A 21,297-nucleotide genomic window follows, 5' to 3' on the forward strand; every position below is an offset into this window, starting at 1 on the left:
TAGCCAGTATACCACTTGGATCCCTATTCCCATTCAGATGTCTGGGACCTTGACCTTATTTCGACAGAAGAGAGATTTTGATATAACTGCAGCCATTATCACTGCTGTTGCCATCTCTGCAGCTGCAGCTGTGACAGCCAGCATGGCCTTGGCTGATCAGGTTACAGCAGCTACTGTTGTTAATCAAATTTCAGAAAAGACCTCTGAGGCTTTGACCACTCTACAGAAAGTGGATGCATACTTGGTCAATCAGAGAGTTGATTTGCTCCAAGCCCATGTGGAGCAGCTCACGGATGTGGTTCAAATGAGCTGCATGTCAGCAACCCCACATCTATGTATTACACCTTTGAGATTTGTGAATGATGCATTTGTTCAAAGCCATAATATTTCTGCTTATTTACAAGGGAGTTGGACTGGGGAGCTGGACCAGATGCAGCAGCAATTGCAGGTCTGGATCTTGAGCCTTGATAGAGCATGGGTGGACCCTGTTACCCTTTGCGATTTTACTTCTTGAATTTCTTCTGCCGTTTTCTTTCTTTAAGGAAAGGGTGGGGATAGGCCTGTTTGGTGCAGCCCTATGTTGTGGATTAGTGTTCATGTTATGGTTGGTCTGTAAGCTCAGAGCCCAACAGAAATGTGACAAGGCCGCTATCACCCAAGCACTCGCAGCCTTGGAGCAAGGATCTCCCCCTGAAATTTGGCTATTTATGCTAAGAAAGTAACTGATGACTGAGACCCTCAGTCGATGCACCCCAAGGGTTCAGCCCATTGCACTGGGTCGATGAGAGGTCTAAGTCTAGCCAGCCCTTGCCTGAATAACTGTGGTACCTGAATATTTAGAGGTGTTTGCGAGTGGGTACTCGACAGGGAATGTTCCACGAGTGTGGATAGATTTCCTGAAAGTATGCCTGATTGCACAAAGGTTTGATGCCAAAACCTCCTCTCCGCACACGGATGGCCGCCGGGCACTCCAGAGTGGAGGCTCCCTTTCCCTGACAAAAATGCATTGAGATGGGTATGGGAAGTATTACTCATTGCACGATGACAAAAGAAGAAACCCATTACAATATCTCATTTTGCACAGGGGATCAGGCCTCTGCTTTCCCTCACTGAGTTGGTGCCGCGCTTGATAGGCAAAAGGCTGTTCCATCTTAATAATATAGATAGGGGGAGATGTAGGAAGCTGCGGTTAGCAGTGATAGCATCCACCATTACAAGATGGCGCTGGCATCCTGTGCTCTCACAAGTAAACAACTAACTGCTCAGGTGCAAGAGGCGAAAACACGCCAAGCCACTGCCAATCCCGAGGCGTAACAAGGGGTGATGAGTGAACAGCCAATCAGAAGTGAACATACCTCTCTAGGGTACATATAGCAGTGCCTCTTCCGGGTTCGGGGTCTTTCCGCTTCTGCTGATACAAGAATAAAGCCTCTCTGTAGAACCACCCAAACACTGCCTCATGTGTCTCTTTCGTGGGTGAAGGGGACTCAGAAGGGGCCCGGAATACATGCTCCTTTATAATAACTTCCATTACAAGTCCCAATTAAATACTGTCCTTATAAGAGTTGCCTTATCACCATAAGGCAACTGTTCACAGCAGTAAAACTCTAACTAAGACACAAGATAACCCCTTACCCCTTAAGGTGAATTGCTTATCTACAGTAGAATCACCTTGAGATCAAGACCCTGCAAACATTTCCTGTTGTTTCTTTTTCTTACTCTTTGTAGCTCAGCCCATCCTTAAACTGTGAGTTTTGGCTGATATGAGAGTTTGAGGATTCAGGCTAAAAAAATTTTTGTGGGAGTCCATTTGGGATCAGACTGCTCATGGCTCACATGGCTCAGCTGCTTCCTGTTTCCCTCAGGGCACTTTTAGGGCCAATCGTGGAAGCTAGGAACCGTCTGACATCTCTCTTGGCCTCTTGAGAATAGTGTGTGGGTGGGATTGGGATGAGTAGGAGGGTGGTGGTTATGTGGGATGGGAGTTTTGAAGAAAACATGATTCAGTGGTATACTTAAGAATGATAAGGAAGACTATTCTGGACCATAAGGACTGTGGCAATGGGGTTTTGGAGCAAGGATGCTAGTGAGCAAGTGGGAAGTGACAGTCAAGGGGCAGGTCTTGGTCAGTAGGTAGAAGTCTCAGGGTTTGGGGATTGGATTAATCCAGTTATTTATAACTCAGTTACCTGAGTCATCACCGAGAATAAGTCCCTGGCAAAGAGCAACCCCTGGGATGATGAGCTGTTTTTTGCTTGTGGTTTTAGAGGGCACAGTACTCTATCATTGTGTGAAGGCATGGCAAAGACTGTGGCTGCTGTGCCTTGGGTTTGTGCACACCAGCAAGCAGAGACAGGCGAGGCTGGGGCTCAGTGGACTTTCTCCTTTTTCCTTTTTCTTCTGTACCAAATTTAGCTCACAAGGTAGCATCACCTAGGGTAGGTACTCCCTCATTTAAAACACTCTAGAAACCCTGTTGTGAGACACACCCAAGGATATGCCTCACTGCTATTTCTTAACTCAATCAAGTTGACAGTCAAAACTAGCCATCACATCCACCTAACAACATTTTTGATGAAGCCAAGTCAGGTGATCAGACATCACCCAGAGGATAGTGGGTGTCAGGGACCACATTAGACATTAATGCCAAACAATGTGGGTGGAGGAATTTTTTATTTTTCCATTCATGTATTTATTCATTCCTGTGTGTGTGTGTGGTGTGTGTGTGTGTGTGTGTGTGTGTGTGTGTGTAGGTCACAGGACAATCTAAAGGGGTCTGTTCTCTTTCACTATGTTGTTCCAAGACAGTGGTTCTCAACTTGTGGCTTACAACCTCTTTGGGGGTCTCAAGACCCTTTCACAGGGGTCACATATCAGATATCCTGTGCATCATTTACATTACAAAACAGTAGCAAAATTACAATTATGAAAACCAATGAAAATAATTTTATGGTTGGGTTTGCAAGAACCTGAGGAGCTAACTGTATTAAAGGATGAGAATCGCTATTCCAGGGATGGAACTGAGGTTGTCAGGCATGGCAGCAAGCACCTTTAGGGTCTGGCTGGCCTGAGGATGGCCTGAGGATATTAAGGTGACTTAATAGAGTTCTTTGTCAAAAATAGAGTTTATGAGATGTGCTCAGAAGGTTCAAGAGCCTGACCAAAGTTTGGTCACACAAAGAATCTTTGTGTAGGTGCTGGTGGAGGCCAGAGGTGAACCTTGTGGTACACAGAGGCCAGAGGGTGCATGGCCAATAAGAGCAGTAGGTGTGGTGACCTGTGACTGTGTTGAAGTGAAGGAGCCTGTGTGATAGGTGTGGAAGGAGAGGAACTCTGTCACAGGCATGCCAAGGGCAATGAAGATGCATCCCTGGGAGCAAAGCTCCTGTCTGGAGAGATCTCCTACATTCCCAGCTCAGCTGAGAGCCTCTCCTGCAGACCTGGGAAGGGCTTGGGTTTCTTGATGACAGTGACACTTTGCAGCTTCCCCGGCTTCTGCTCACTTATGATGGCACCTAGCATTCTCTCTTCCCTCACACTGACAGCTGTCAGGAGAGAACATCTCTCTTTACTCTTGTGTGGAGCTTGGACAGTTTCTTTGAGTACAAAAACCAGTAATGCTTCCTGAGGTTTCTTGAACAAATACAGATTGTCTTTATATTTGAACCACACAGGGAACCGTGAGTGGTGGATGATGTCACAACCGGTCAAAAACTTTGGAGGCCTCTTTGATGTTTCATTGGCTCCACCGTGTGGCAAAATACAGTAATGTTATTTCAAGGAAAAAAATCCATTTAATTCAGCAATGTAAAAAAGAAATCTCTATCTAAAAAGCCATTCCAGCATAAGTAATTAAAATTAGCAAAGCACACTGGTGTATTTATCAAGATCCAGATTTCAAAGCCCTCTGGAGTCTAATGCCAACTCCTTCACAATATGTATGTGATATCTGTCTCTATTATTCATGTATTTACCAATTATCTGTCTGTCATTGCAGATCTATGTATGTATGTATGTATGTATGTATGTGTATCTATAATCAATTTATTATCTATGCTTTTATATATAATCTACATATTATCTATCTATAACCTATTTTTATCATCATCTATGTATAATTTATCTATTATCCTATATCTATCATACCTATCATTATCTATCAATCTATCATCTATCTATCACCTATCCATCATAATCTACCAATAATCTATCATTGTCTATCATCTATCTATCTATCTATCTATCTATCTATCTATCTATCATCTATCTGTCTATCTATCTATCATCTATCTATCATCTATCTATGTATCTACCTATTTATCTATCATCTATCTATCTTATTTATCTACCATTTATCATTTCTCATTTTATCATATATGATCTACTTATAATAATCTATCCATTATCTATCTATCTATCTATCTATCTATCTATCTATCTATCTATCTATCATCTATCTATCTGCCTATTATCTGTCTCTATCATCTCTCTCATTTATTTACCATTTATCTATCTATCATCTCTCACTCTATATATCATCTATCATTTACCTATAATCTGTCTACCTCTACTTCATAATATGCACACAGGAACCTGCCTCTAAGAACCCCTTGTTTTATGTTTGTTCCCACTGGCTGAGGCATAGTGATTGTGGTAGGCTGAGTAACAGCTTCCTGAAGATGACACCTTAATCTTCTGAACCTGCATTATGCTACATTGCAGGGTAAATGGGACATTGAAGAAGTGATGTAAAGGATCTTGAGATGGGGTGAGACTCACTGACTGTTCAGGTAGACCCAGCATCATTACAAAGTCCTTATGAGGGAGGCAGGAAGTTGAGTGGGAGGTGACATGACAACAAAAGCCAGGAAAAGAAGTGATAAGAGGCAGACCATAAACCAAAGTATGCAGTTAGTTTCTAAACTTCAAGGATGGCAAGTACATGAACCTCTGCATGCAAGGAACTCTGAATTTAATCCAGTGAGATTGACTGGGACCCACTCTTCAGCTCTCAAGCCACTCCTAGATGCTATTGGCTACCTCTGGTGCTTACAGTGCTCCACCCCACTTATTTTCCACTTATTTTCATGGTGTTCTTTCAGCTGAAGTTCTGGGATCCAGGCCTCTGCTGTGTTTCTCAGGTGGATCTTCTCTGAGCAGATTTCTCTGAGTGGATTTTAAAGGGCCCCAGTGAGGCAATCAGGCCCTGAAGCAGCCTGCAAGTGACTCACTCTGCTCTCCTCTCAGAAAGCAAAACTTATTCTGGAATGTGCTGAGAGCGGGTTTGTGAGTGAAATTCCTTTCATCTGGACCACTGCATTTGTTCTGGAATGTGCTGGGATTGGCTCACTTGGCTCAGAAGACAACAACAGGGATGGGAAAATACTTCGGGAGACAGTTTCAAACATTGTGTTCTTTTCCAGCTTGCAGTTGTGTGGGCCATGTAGGCCTCTAGGGGCAGAGCAGATGTCAGTGACCCCTGAGGCTGGGGATGGCCACTAAGTGGAATAAAAACAATAATGACAACTACCTTATTGAAGGATTCCCATTTCTATTTCTGGAAATGATGGCCAGGAGACAACTTTCAGAGCCCTGACAGCAAGAAGAGTGTGACCTCCTCTGTGGTGGTGTGGTCAGATGTTCTGTTTTGTACTGCCATCTCGAAGGTAAAATCCTTTGAGTTCTAGCTGTGCTTATAGAGATTATATCCATTTTCTGCATCTGTCTTTACATCAAGCACTACCACTCTTACTGGGATAAGAAATCTCCTTGCTAGGTTAACATTCTTTCTAGCATGCTCCATGTGTCTCAGCAGAGTCCTTGTTCCTCCCAACGCTTTCTGATTTTGAACCTGGATGTTTAGTCTGTGAGAGTGTTTTCTTTTTGTTATGAGAACGTGCTGCATCACCTGTGGCTGTCTGCTGAAGTTCTCGTTCCCATTTTCCTTGGTCTTTAAAGTCCTAGACTCACAACACCATAAGCAGGCAGATCCTGGAATTTAGAGTTTCAGGGACCAGAAGACACAGGATCTTTCTCCAAGGGTATTAGTGGCTGAGGGTGACTGTGCTTGTGACTTGGGGCCATTCCCCTCTCTTTCATGGGCTGCTGGACCCTGTGTGCTGGGAGTTATTTGCCATTCTGACCCTTTCTATCTAGTGACCAAAGGGGAGGATAGTGGCCTATTGCTTGTTCCCTAATTGGGAATTGTAAATGCTGATCTCGGGTGTCTAAGACTCACCCTGGAGTCTGATGGAGGTGGACTCACTCATTTTGCAGTTTTCTTGGAGAATGTTTCTCTTGACAAATGCTGTGGTTCACATGTGACATGAGTGACTTCCAGGCTGAAAGCCCTGCCTTGTAATCCCTGCTGCAAGACATTAAGAAACTGAGAGCTTCATCCCCTGTGGTGTTTAGAGGTAAGCACACAGGTGGTTGGAATGAAATGAGGGTACCCCATGGCTGTAAATGTAGAGAAGAGGTTTGTGTGCTAGCTCTCTCTCTCTCTCTCTCTCTCTCTCTCTCTCTCTCTCTCTCTCTCTCTCTCACACACACACACACACACACACACTTGAGCTCTCAAGAGAAGCCATAAAAGGTAGGTCCTCTGGGCCTTACACTTGCAGAACTGTGAATCCAAATAAGCTTTTACTCCATAAAGTTAGCCTCAGATATTTTGTAATAGTAATGAAAATAGACTTGTACAATGCATTTCAAACTTAGGGGAAAATAATACCAAGACCCCCTACCAGTTGCTCACTTTTTGTAAGTTTCTTCCTTTGTTCTACTGTGTAGATCTATCTACCGCATGTCTACTGTCTATTAATTAATTAATTAATTATATGCATATAATATACATATATCATTTTTATCTGCATATGTGCATTTGTGTGTCCTTGCTTCTATAACACCCGAGAATTGGTGGCAGACATTAGACAGTTGTTCCCTAGATGAAGATACATTACAGATAGAATATTTAACACTGACATAGATTGCTATCATCTAACCCATAGTTTATATTTTAATTTCATTAGTTATTTTTACAGCTGTAGCAATTCCCTGGCAAATGCTCCAACATGGACTGTATTCAGATAATATATCACCTCAGTCTTCAAGCCACAGTGATTTCTCTACTTACATTGTTTCTTGTGACCCTGGCATTTTTTTTTTTTTTTTTTTTTTTTTTTTTTTTTTTTTTTAGAACACAAGGTATGCTTGGCACAATGCCTTCAATTGGAGTTTCTCTGCTCTTTGAACAAAATTGAGATATGATTTTTCTTTTGGCAATAACATCACAGGAACAGTGTGTCCATTGTAGGGCATTACTTTAAGGAGATGTGCAACATTGATTTGTTTAATTCCTGGTGATGTTAATTTTGATCACCTAGGCAGGGTAGGGACTGTCATTTCCTGTATTACTAAGTTACTTCTCCCTTTGTAATCAATCAGTATTGGTTGGGAAGTACTTTGACACCACATACTTTTCTTCATCAAACTTTTGCCTACTAGCCTTTGTAACAGGGTCCTGAAACTTCAGCACAATCGACTCCATGGTGGAAGCACCACTCGTGCTGTAAAACTTAGCAGGTGGACAATACCACCTGCCAAAAATAAAGACTGGAATCCATCAAAGTTTCATAGTTATGGGAAGTCTCTAAATGTACTAACTTTTCTTTTCTTTTTTTTTCCTGCCTCTGAAGTTCTGCTTCTGGCTAACTGTTGTTGTTGACTGAAGTATGTCAATCCAGGGCATGATTTCTGGGTTTAAAAGCTCACCTTGAGAAAGGCTCAACTGAGCCTGCACTAGGATCTTGAACACCCAGTGTAGTCATCAGCCGGCTAATACACTTTCTATTGGTTTAAACCCATGTCCAAGTATTCTTCTCTCACAAAGACCCATGTGGTGATTTGAATATTCTTGGCTCAGGGAGTGGCACTATTAGGGGGTGTGGCTTTGGTGGAGTGGGTGTGGCCTTGTTAGAGAAAGTGTCACTGGGGGTGGGGTGGGGTTTGAGACCCTTCTCCTAGCTGCCTGAGAATGCTGAGTCTTCTCCTGTTTGCCTTTAGAACAAGATGTAAACTCTCAGCTCCTCCAGTGCCATGCCTGCTTGGATGGTGCCATGCTTCCTGCCATGCTGATAATAGACTAAACCTCAGAAACTATGAGCCAGCCTCAATTAAATGTTGTCCTTTATAAGAGTTGCCTTGGTCATGGTGTCTCTTCACAGCAATAGAAACCCTAACTAAGATAGCCAACAACAGCCTTTATCAGTATTTTTTGTCTGAATCTACCATTATTATGAATTAGTGTTTTAAATTTTTAGTAATGTCCTCTTCCTTTGCTGGTTGGCCTTTCATGGTTATAAAGAGCTATCCTGGGTTCCTTCCGGTCTGGGCCAGAGCACTGAGCAGACCTTCGGTGGCAGCTCTGCCCCCAACATCCAAGAACCCAAAGGAAGCAGGGATCCCAGGTGCTCGAACTCAGGCAGTATCCTAGGTAAGCAGACAGCAGGGCCCGCCCTCAACAGGGAGTAACTGGGAACCAAAAGGACCCAGGAAGTTACTCCTGGCCCAGAACACTGGTTCCTTCCAGTCTGGGCCAGAGCACTGAGCAGATCTTGGGTGGCAGCTCTGTCCCCAACCTCCAAGAACCCAGAGGAAGCAGGGATCCCAGGCGCTCTAACTTGGACAGTGTCTTAGAAACTAGTTCTCAGATCTGAGGCCTAGATCAGACCTCTGCCAGGTCTGCTGTTGTGTGGACCCCGAATTCCACCTGAGACATACTGGAAGGTCCACTCAATCCAGAGCCACAGAGGAACAAATGAACTCAGAGCTTCAGACAACATATCCTGAGATATTTTAGAGGAGACACTGCACCCAGAACAGCAGACACCTAACTGGATTACTACCTTGGAGGCACCATATCCTGAGGCATCCTAGAGGTACCACTGTAATCAGTGCAGCTGGAAAAGATCACAGAGACATCTGGACCCCTAGGAGATCAGACACAAGCTAGATAACTAGAAAGACAGGCTTCAGTCAGAGACAGCAAGTACAGGCAGCACTAGAGTTAACCAGATGGCAAAAGGCAAGAGCAAGAATGTAAGCAACAGAAACCAAAGTTACATGGCATCATCAGAACCCAGCTCCCCCATCAGAGCAAGCCCTGAACACCCCATCACACCAGAAAAGCAGGGATCAGAATTAAAATCACTTCTCATGATGATGATAGAGGGCTTTAAGAAAGACATAAATAACACTCTCAAAGAACTTAAGGAGAGCACTGGTAGACAGATAGAAACCCTTAAAGAGGAAACACAAAAATCCCTTAAGGAATTTCAAGAAAATGCAACCAAATGGGAAAAGGAATTAAACAGAACCATGCAGGATCTAAAAATGGAAGTAGAAACAATAAAGAAATCACAAAGGGACAATACCCTGGAGATAGAAAAACTAAAAAAAAGATCAGGAGTCATACCTGTATCACCAACAGAATTCAAGTATGTGGTGTACAAGTATCACCAACAGAATTCAAGAGATGGAAGAGAGAATCTCATGTGCAGAAGATACCATGGAAAACATTGACACAACTGTCAAAGAAAATGCAAAATACAAAAAGCTACTAACCCAAAATATACAAGAAATCCAAGACACAATGAGAAGGCCAAACCTAAGGATAATAGGTATAGATGAGGGGGAAGACTCCCAACTAAAAGGACCAGTAAATATCCTCAACAAAATTATAGAGGAAAACTTCCCTAACCTAAAGAAAGAGATGTCCATAAATATACAAGAAGCTTACAGAACTCCAAATAGTTTAGACCAGAAAAGAAATACTTCCCGCCATATAATAGTCAAAACATCAAATGTACAAAACAAAGAAAAAATACTAAAAGCAGTAAGGGAAAAAGGCAAAGTAACATATAAAGGCAGACCTATAAGAATTACACCAGACTTCTCACCAGAGACCATAAAAGCCAGAAGATCCTGGACCGATATCATACAGACCCTAAGAGAACACAAATGCCAGCCCAGACTACTAAACCCAGCAAAACTGTCAATCATTATTGATGGAGAAACCAAAATATTCCATGACAAATCCAAATTTACACAGTATCTCAACACAAATCCAGCACTTCAAAGAATAATTGGTGGAAAACTCCAACATAAGGAGGGAAACTACAACCCAGAAAAAGCAAGAAAGTAATGTTCCAAAAACCCCAAAAGAAGATAGTTACAAAAACATATCTCCATGGATGTTAGCCCAAAAGCTTGGATTAGCAAAGACTCAACCCACAGACCACATGAAGCTCATGAAGAAGGAAGACCAAGAGGGGATGCCTCAGTTCTACTTAGAACGAGAAATAAAAATGCTCAAGGGAGCAAATAGGGAAACAAAACATGGAACAGAAACTGAAGGAGGGGCCATCAGGAGACCTTTCCACCTGGGTATTCACCCCATGTACAGCCACCTAATCTAAACACTGTTGTGGATGGCTGGAAGTGCATAATGTGAGGAACATGATATAGCTGTCTCCTTAGAGGTCAGCCAAAGACTAAAACACTCAGAGGACAATGTTCACAATTAACCACTGATATGATCAGGGGTTTCCCAATGGAGAACTTAGTGAGAGGACTGAAGGAGCAGAAAGGGTTATTGACCCCAGGTGGAAAGCACCAATACCAAACAACCAGAGCCCCCCAGGGTCTAAACCACCAGCCTGGGAACACATAGGGAGGGACCCAAGACTCCAGAGGCATATGTAGGGGAGGATGGCCCTGTCGGACATAGGTGGGAGAGGAGTTTCTTGGTCCCATAAAAAAAAATGAATGAAAAATGAATGAATGAACACACAGTAGGGGGGGATGTGAGGGCGGGGAGGGGATAGTGAGGGGGGTAGGTGTGGTCACTACCTCATAGAAGCATGAGGAGGGGGATGGGATAGGTTTCTGGGTGGTGGGAGGAGGTAGGCTAAGGGGCTAAAATCTGAAACGTAAATACTACAACCAATTTTAAGAAGCGGGGAAAAAAAAGTCTTCAGAACCAACATCTTTAAAAAAAAATGTCAGCCCCCTGGGGGTGGGAATTTTTTTTTCCTTGATACTAAAACTTGTTCTGAGAATTGTATATTGCAGAATACACAGCCTTGGTGTATCTACTCATCAAGCATACTGAGCAGACCTGCTCAAACCTCTGATGTCCTGGAATTCCATCTGGATTCAGTGAAGACATAGCATCAGAGGCTTATCAACTTACTCTCCCCCCCACCCCTCTTCTAAAATCTCAACGCCCTTAATCAGCTTGAAGAAGTTAAAGAAGAGTCAGCGCCTCTATTCCCTGAGCTTGGGGACTAATGTGGTTAATAATGGTCTGTCTTTCTAGGGACAAGTAGTGGTTTTGTTGGAACAGGGGGGATTAGCTAGGACTTACTGCATAGCCATAACCTACTGGTAGAAATCTGTATAATTATTATCAAGATGAAGTTATAAATTCTTAAATGGTACAAAATTTACTTTGATCTCAAATTTAAGGTTTTCATTGGTACGAGCCTCTTATTAATATAAAAATGAGATGAATATTGATACACTCATGGGCATTGTGCCTGTATAACACATTTAGGAATACACTGCCTAGACCCAGCCCTTTTTTAACTTTTTAAACTGATTTGGGACGGTTAACCTATGAGTTAAGGGACTATAGCAAATTCACATTTTTGAGTTTATTGTTAGGGTGCTTTCCATATTTTACTTAGAAATAGCTGAGAGGAGTTAACAGAAAACAGTCCAGGTTACCTTACATGGATAGTTGGTTTTCAAAACATCAGAAGTCCATAGAACTGATGCTACAAATATTTATATATTAATGTTCATATTGATTAGAGCCCTGTCTGCTCCTGACAGCTTCCTGTCGTGGATTCTAAGAAGAAATTGAGCATCCTTGGAGTTACTCCAGTTGTGTGGTAACAGCCACTAGGCAAGAATTGCCTCTCTCCATCTACAGACAAATTACTGTCCAGAAAAGGACACACATGCAGAATAGTCGACTGATTATATCTGCCTAGACAGAGTAATCAGTCCTTAATAATCCTGCATCACCAAGGTCTGTCAGATGATTCTGGGCCAGAAGGCTGAAGATTTGATGCTCCAACGTTCGGTAGTATAGGGGCTTTTCAGGTGTTCAGAGGTCTCTATAAATTGGCTAAGTTTTAGAAGCTATGCTTTGTGCTTCCCACAATTATAGTTAACTCAGTCATTCTGGATTTCTGACAGGGTTGAAAACTTATAGCTATTTACCGTAAGAGAAAAGATTTGAGTGGATAGTCGTCAGCTGACATTCATCCTAAAGCCAGGTTCAGAACTAAATGCTTTAGTTAGGATAGATGACAGAGGTGTTGGTTAGTCAACAAAATGATGGACTGGGTATTAGGACTATCTTGTACCTCACTGGTACAAATTGGCATAATTATGCTCTAATTGTATTTTGAGAGAAAAGTTTCATTTTAACAGGAAGGGTGATGTGTAGGAGGAGCTAAGGTAGGAGGAGTACTGAGAGGAAGAAAAGGAGTAAGAAGAGGAGGAGAAGAAGGATAGGAGAAGCTAGGTGATGAAAGAGAGAAAGAGGGGGGAGACAGGGAGGCAGATATTCATGTATCTCCACCAGTCAAAGATAGTTGTTATATCTAGGTCGGTCAGTGGGTTACACCTCTGATTGAACAATTCCAAACTTATAACGCTTATGATTAACATTATTTAAAAAAATGTATAAATGCAAAAAGGAAAAGGGGGCATGGGATAGGGGTTTTCTAAGGGGGAGAATGGGGAAAGGGGATGGCATCTGAAGTGTAAATAAAATATCTAATTAAAAAAAAGGAAAAAAAAAGAAACAAAATGGAAGAACTTTTCAAAAAAAAAAAAAAAAGAGCTATCCCTTCTGGCCATTTATGTAGATAACGAGATGTGGAGTCTGACTTTACTCATGGCTTAGAGTGTATTACCATTATTATTTATTTTGGTGCTCACTTTGACTCTGAGTTTGCCAGGGTTTGTCCTTTCAAGTCACCTCATCTGCTGTTCTGTCATGTCCTCACCCACCACAGTGAACAAAAATATGTTCTATATTCTTTTTACACATGTTCTGTTTCCTGCTCTGGAATGGACTGTTTCTTAAGGAGCCATGGTCTCTTTCATGGATAACCCTAGATCTGAGCATTTTAACATTTTAACACATAGATTTAAAAAAAAAAAACCAGTATAGATGCAAGTATTTTCTACAAGTTAAAAAGAAAAATAATGAAAATGGAAACAAAAATCCCCCCTCAAAAAAACAAAAAACAAAAAACAAAAAAACCAAAAAAAACAAAACAGATTTAGAAATTTCCAGATCTGTGTCAACCAGTTTGTGCCTCTTTGAGCCAGCTTTATCATTGGATGGTTTTTAAAAAAGATTTATTTATTTTTATTTATATGAATACACTGTATCTGTCTTCAGACACACCAGAAGAAGGCATCCGATCTCATTACAGATGGTTGTGAGCCACCATGTGGTTGCTGGGAATTGAACTCAGGACCTCTGGAAGAGCACTCAGTGCTCTTAATGGCTGAGCCATCACTCCAGCCCTGGATGGTTCTTTGATTCATTAAGCAAATCATAAAAAATTAGGTACATAAGAGGGAGCTTCACTATGGTGGGGCCTCCTTCTCTACCCTCACACATGGCAGGCTGGCCTCAAGCTGTGGATGGGGTCAGGAGGTGATCCCACTGTGCATTTCACCTGGGGTGGATAGGCTGCAGGGACCCCTTACCTCCTCCACAATGAGAGAGGCGGGGTCTTCAGCTCTCCCAGCTCCTGCTCTCCTTGGAGCAAAAGGCTGAAGAGGACCAGCCACAAGGAGAAAGCCTCTAAGCGAGGCCAACTGAAAGATGGAGAAGCAGCTGCAGAAGTATAACACTTCTAGCTTCTAGGTCATGCACTCCCTGCTGCTGACTGCTGGAGAGTCTGAGACAGCATGATTGTATTTCAACAGAGATGGCAAGAAGGCCACCAAAGTGTAGGGCATTAGCAGAAGGAGGCCTTTGAGACCACTGTTGCCTTCATGGGCAACCTGGTGCCCACTGTGGAGCCAGCCAACCTGAACCAGCTCTGACTTGACAATATTGTGAGCATGGTGACTGTGCAGAATGTTGACTTTTTCTCATGTCAAGGCTCTGTGGGAGGATGAGGAAGTGCGTGCCTGCTATGAGCTCCAATGAGACCAGTACTTCCTGGACAAGGTCAGTGCAATCAAGCAGGCTGATTATGTGCCAACTGACCAGGACCTGCTTTGCTGTGGCATCCTGACCTCTGGAATCTTCAAAACCAAGTTTCAGGTGGACAAAGTCAACTCATGTGTTTTAAGTGGGTGGCTTTGCTGTGAACCATGTATGTGAATCCACTGCTTCAGTGGTGTGACACCCGTGATTTTTGTGGTGGCCAGCAGCAGTTACTACATAGTTGTCAGGGAGGACAATTACTCCATTAACCTGCAGGAGCCTCCAAACCTCTTCAAGAGCATCTTAGGAGTCTGTACACCATCTCTGTGATCCTCTTCCCTAGCGAGTAAGACCTGCTTATTGAGAAAGTTCTCACTGGGTAATCAGAGACTGAGGACTACTTTCCAGAGTTCAGCTGCCACACTCCTCCAAAGGATGCAACTCCTGAACCATGAGAGGACCTGTGTGCTACCTGGGTTAGCTCCTTCATCCGGGATAAGTTTCTGCTAGTGGAGATGAGCACCACTACTGTTACCCCCACTTTACCTGCACACTGGACACTGAGAACGTTCTCTGCATCTTCAAAGATTGTTGTGATGTCATCCAGTGCACACATCTTCACCAATATGAGCTGCTCTACAAAGGGAACATCCACATTCAATTCAGCCTTAAGCATAATTAATTAAGAGTAAAACATAATTGTACAACTAGTTGATCACCCGCCATGATTGACTATACAATCTTTTCTCTCCCCTCACAATGTTTCTGATTCCTGATTTTTCTTCAGCTTGCTTAGATGTTTCAAATTTAGTAAGCTTAAGGTGGCCTATGGAAGAAAGAGAAATAGGCCACAAAAGTGCTCTCTCACTTTTGGTAAATAAAATAAAAGCAGCAACAAACAGTAATAAAGAAGTAAATGAAATAAAATAAAACAAAATTCAAAATGAAAGAAATTTTGTGTTATGCAGCATTTTAAAAAATCAAAATCAAAATTAAATGTGAGCAAAAAAAAATTCCTTCAAGAGTATAGGGGTGACTGAGCAGATCCCAGGAGGCAGCTCTACCCCCAATCTCACAGAACCCAGAGGAAGCAGGCCTCGCAGGAGCTCTAACCCAGGCAGTATCTTAGGTAAAGAGAAAGCAACACCAGCCCCAAACAGGGAGTAACTGGGACCCACTAGGACCCAGGAAGTCACTCCTGGCCCGGAGCACTGGTTCCTTCTGGTCTGGGACCTAGCACTGAGCAGATATGTGTATGTGTATAAAGTGCTTGCCTGTATGCATGTATGTACACTATATGTGTGCCTGGTGCTTTCAGAAGCCAGAAGAGGGTGTGAGATCAAGTAGGAGTTATGAGTACTAGAAATGGAGCTCAAGTCATCTGCAAGAACAGAAAGTGCTCTTATCTGCTGAGCTACCTCTCCAGCCCCATTTACCTGATTATTCACCAGTCATTGGCAAGAATATTTACTGTGACATGGGAATAATGGCTGCAGTATGAGTGATAGAAAGTAGTGGGCACCAAACAAAGTTCATATTTTTATTACTAAGGAAAAAGGTAGAAATGAACCAAGGGGGCAAACTATGACATAGTTTCAAGTTTGGGGCTAAGAAAGGAAGAACTTTGACTGCAGGAAGCAAGTGCCGAAGGGGTAGGATCTAAATTGCAAAGCAATGGAAGTGTGGTTGAGTGTGCAAGGTATTGTGGAGACAGTGTTGTTAGGCCTTGGTGAGGAGCTCATACAGGACCAAAATGAATGGCAACCTCAAAGAGGACCTTCAGTTCTTTGGCTTGCCCATCATCTAGTAGTGCTACCATTTCTCAACCAAGGATTCTTTAGAGGAAGGAAGTGTACAAGGAAGTTAAATTATCCCACTCCCATGCCTATGCTTTTGAAAAAATCCATTGAGATATCCAAGAAGTGTCAGCAAAGCAACTGCAACCATTAACACAGGTCTGGAGCCTGAGAGCAATCTGAGATGAAACCAAGAACATTATCATGTTAAAGCCTTGGAACTGGATAAGAGTCCCTGACAGGTATAGATGGAGAAAAGCATGTGGTTCATGACTGATTGTTGAGGAACTGCAATATGTAATGACCAGAGAGAAAAGATAACTGGGAAGGGGATGGAGAAGGAGATATCATAGAAGTTTAATACAAACTAAGAGGGATGGGGACCTTTTTATATTCTACCTATCCCCTGAGATCCCATCTAGCACATGCCCTGCTTATTGCAAGTGTCCATATCATCTTTCTTCGTTAGCTACAATTACCCTTTCCATGTAAACACATGAATTGATGATCCTCATGATTTGTACCTTTAAAAAATACCATTACTCTCAAATACCTCTAATATACAACATATCACCCCATGTTACCCACACACATTGTGCCCCAAAAGAATTACACAGACTAGAGTGATGGATCAGTGGGCAAAGTGTTTTCTGTGCCAGCATGAGGACCCGAGTTCAGATCCCTAGCACTCACATAAAAGCAAAAGCATGGTGGTAAATGCCTGTTATCCCATTACTGTGGGAGCAAAGACAAACAGATCCCCCAGAGCTTGCTGACCAGCCAGTCTACCCAATCAGTGAGCAGTAGGTTTAGTGAAAGACTCTGTCTCAAATTTTAAGGCAAAGAACAGTGAGAAAGACCCCTCATAACTTGTTACCTCTATGTGATCACACACATCCATATCCACATGCCCTGCACACACACACACACACACACACACACACACACACACACACACTTCACACATTTATCAGGTTTCTACTTGTTTCAACAGCCAGAAGATAAGTTCTTTATTAGACTTTATAGTCTCTTTATCCTCAAAGCCCTAGCTCAGAATTCTGCCTACAGTAGTCTTTCAGCAGTGGTGTCTTCAATTTAATTAAACTAATTTGAGACTTTTACACATTCCCAATATCTTTAGTTGAAGGGGATGGAATAGTCTTACTGTCCTTGCACTGTGCTTAGAACCATGTCTACTTTATGTGGTGGTAAAAAGAAATAAGCTGAGGAAATAAGCTTCTACTTCTAATCCATACCTATCTCATCCCCATGGCCAAAGCCATCAAAAGGCCTTTCTTTTTCTTTTTTTTTTTCTAACTATGCCTTTGCCATTTAATCTACCTCTCCTCATTATTTTTTCTAATAGAATGGTTAATAATTTACCAAGTACAAAAATGAAGATTGTGACTTCAAAGAAACATACCCTCCTTCTTTTTCTTAACCAGATAATTGCTATTAACATTAGACCACTGGCTATCAAGCCAGCCCATTCTAATTTTATGTTCCTAAAAGACATTAGGATTCATTTGTTCTCAGTTTCTTCAATGGCCAATGTTTCCAATTAATTCTGGAAACTTACTAGATTGTGTGTGTCACACTTCTAAGGAAGTTGGGTCTTAAATACATGACCTGTGTAGCTGCCAGCAGCTATGGGTAACCGGGTTCACCTGAGAGGAAGGCTGGGGATGAAAGGGGAATGGAGGTCGAGAGAAAACATGAGGCCAAGATAACCTATTCTGATCAAGGCCCAAAGTTTAATATTTTGCTTTCACATATAAAGGGGGAAGCCCCACCCCCAGAATCTCTTCTTGTTTCAGCCCAGTGGCTGAGTGAGGGGATAGCAGCCTGGAGGTGTCAAGGCAAGCTCAGCAGGCGGTCCATTCTTCTAGCTCCTGTAGCAGACTCCAGGGCACCAAGGCCGGCAATGCAATGCCTCCTAGGTCCTATTGTTGTTTGGTCTACTGTGGTAAATGACTTGAAAGCCTTCTCAAGGCTGTGGGAGAGGGCACAGTTCCCCCCTTAATTTTTAAAGATGGCAGTGCCAATATCTGGACTGGGCACAAAGTTTCATCCCATCTAGGGTCTTGAATGGCCGGGCGACTGTGTTTGGCTTAGGTTGGCATTTATATTACTCCTATATTACCCGTCTTTGAGGAAAACATACATAGCATATTGATGTATGCCTCCGTCTTAGGTTTATAGGAGCTCAAGACACTCTTACCTGTTGTTGACTAACCGCCCATCATTGGCACACTCTTTAGACCAAGACCACATTTAGGCCAAAGGACCTGTGGGCATGCACTAGATGCAATTCTTCACAGTGATGTGTAACTGCCAGGATTCATAGCTGAGCTTGCTGAGAGTGATCCTATGTGAGGGCAATCAATCTGCTTAAAAGACAAGGTTCAAAGGTTAAAAGCAACATGGTTATCCAAGCAATGTAGAAAGTAAGTTTGAGAGCGGAAATGTTCCAGTATCTAATCCGACTGCTAATTAACAGGGATCAGACATAAGTCTAGCCACCAGGTATATAGTGGGTGGCTTTAAGTAATGATAAAAAACACTCTCCAGTAAAAGTGGAGATTATATGCCAAGTTAAACCAGCTGGTTGATAAAGATTTTGAGCCATCTTCATCATAAGAATCATAATTATTAGGCTCAAGATCTGTGTCTACTTGATGGACCAGTCTTTCAGGCAGCCATCAGGCTCTATTTTCTTTTTCTGAAAAAAAAAATGTAGACTGACCCACAACCCCAAATTAAAATAGGATCGGGACCACACCAAGTATTAGTTAAGGGGTCTCTGATATGGAACACCAAGCACAGGAAAATAATATAGGCAATAATTAATTATATTTTTAGTTTCTTCTCTTGTTAAAATAGTTGCAACTAGAAAGCCTAAAAGGTGTCAAGTCACATGTACATATTTTAATTTTTTAAAATCAAAAATGAGTCACATCTAAAATTGATTACGTATGATTACATAATCAATGCCAAAATTGATTACATATAAGTCTTCAAGGTTTAACACCATTATGAAAAATTGAAGATACTGAGAATAAGTTTTTGCAATTTAACTTGCACACTTTCTAGAAATGCCAAATTGTTGTCTTAAGCTATTACTTTTTTGATGCTGTAAAGAATAAAACTTTATGGCCAATTATTTTTGAAAGGCCTATAATATGTCTAGTATACAAATCTGCTCTGGCATTATCCTGGGGTTCAGACAATCTAATGAGCTTTTAAATGTCTTATAAAGTTAAGAAAAAGTACATGTTTCTTAAATTAAGCTGTATTTTTATAAATAAAATTTGAGAATTAGCTATATCTAAAAAAGGAACAATTTTAAGCAATTATAAATTATGAGCCATATACTGGCTATGAGTATACAAATTGAAAGCTTGATTTTTCAGCATTTTAAACAGTGGCTACAACACATAATTTAACTATTTGTATTGAAGCAGGGAAACTCAAGAAAATAAACATGTGATCTAATTACATATACTGCCTTCTCAATAGATGAGGCATCTGGAAATAGAGTAAATACAGCAAACATCTTTTCTATGGGCTGCATGCATAGTAAATTTTAGGAAATATAAAAGCATGCATAGAGAAAAGCTGTAACAACTTGTCTTTTGGATAATGATCATCAAATTTGCCTAAAAAGTTTGCCATGTAATAGGCCAAATATTATTTTTCTTTTCTTTTCTTTTTTTTTGAGACAGGGTTTCTCTGTGTAGTCCTGGCTATCCTGGAACTCACTCTGTAGACCAGGCTGGCCTCGAACTCAGAAATCCGCCTGCCTCTGCCTCCCAAGTGCTGGGATTAAAGGTGTGCGCCACCACCACCTGGCAATATTATTTTTCATTAACCAATTTAATTGTTATTTGGAATAGGGAATAAACCTTTTATCCAAAATGCTTTTAGGATTCTATCTTATAATCTTGTATTAACACAATAATAATTTTATAACAGGATGTTCAAACTTGTAGATGAAGAAAGATAAATCCACATTAATGGTTTCTTTTGCCAAATGGCTGCTGTGAGCACATGAGTAGCAATAATGCAAACAACCAACAATTTATCATAGTCTATATAATTTATCTGTTGTTAACTAATAGCATACTCTACTTTCAGCAAAGCTATCTCTCCTTTATTAGTTAATTGTCAAGGGGAATTAGGACTTGCATCCCCTTGAAAATATCAAACAGAGGTTCAAATCCTCCTATGGTAAGCTTAAGATGAGGTATTAGCCAATTAATATCTCTTAACAACTTTTGAAAATCATTAGATGCAAATCAAATTAAGAGCAAACCATTTCCTTTTTGCTTATATACCTACAAGCCAGAAGAGGTCACTAGATCCCACCACAAATGGTTGTGAGCCACCATATGGTTGCTGGGAATTCAACTGTTAAATATTTTTAGTTATGAGTCTAGCCTTTAACGGCTGAGCCCCAGCTACCTATTTTTATTAGAATTTTCTGTGCCATAATCTGTTTAGGATATAACTGAATTCTCAAATACTAAAAAGATACTGTCTTTGAATCTTTTCTGGAGCAACAAGTACTCCAAAATTTTTAAAGCTCATTATATTGGAGCAAAGGCTTGCAGAAAAACCTCCTTCAGTGAGATCAGCTAATAAAGTATCACACAATGAATAATATACACTAAAAGATTCAAACTCTTAATTTCTTGTATTAAAGCAACAGCAGTATTTATATATATATAATATAAAGCAATTAACCATTTTTTGAGGCAAACCTTTCTAATGATATCGCTTCATGGGCTCTCAAAAATTACAGGCTAATTTACTGAATGCACACCTCCCACCTTTACCAGAAATGTAAGGGAATGGTATAAAAAACAATCTTCTAGATCTATAATAATTTTATATGTATTTACTGGAATATCAGATGGAATAGGCAAGTTAGACTGTAATGCCTTATTAGTTTCATAAATCTTAAGTTTGAACTTTGTTTTGAATTAATTCAATAACCAATCTTTTTTTAGCTGAGTGAGAGTATCAGATAAAAGCCAAGCTGAAGGCAACCTTGTCCTCTAATAATTCTTATATAACTTAAGATTAGATCTCTTGATAGTAATAGATTGAACCCAATATACATTAGCTGAACTGAAGCCATCTCATTCTTATTCTTAACAAATTTGGAAGGAAGCAGATGCAAAAGAACCAAAACAATAGAATAATTATTTTACCAGCAGGTACAGTTATAATGTCATAGAGGGAAGCAGG

The 21,297-nt window shown here is 41.2% G+C and overlaps 1 pseudogene; it reads left to right on the forward strand.

The window, feature by feature from the left end:
• LOC117721386 (guanine nucleotide-binding protein G(s) subunit alpha pseudogene) overlaps positions 1–15,142 on the forward strand; it is a 38,705-nt pseudogene extending 23,563 nt beyond the window's left edge.
• Positions 15,143–21,297: the final 6,155 nt, after the last annotated feature.

Source organism: Arvicanthis niloticus, chromosome 16, assembly GCF_011762505.2.
Source record: "Arvicanthis niloticus isolate mArvNil1 chromosome 16, mArvNil1.pat.X, whole genome shotgun sequence".
In the NCBI taxonomy this organism is placed as follows: Eukaryota; Metazoa; Chordata; class Mammalia; order Rodentia; family Muridae; genus Arvicanthis; species Arvicanthis niloticus.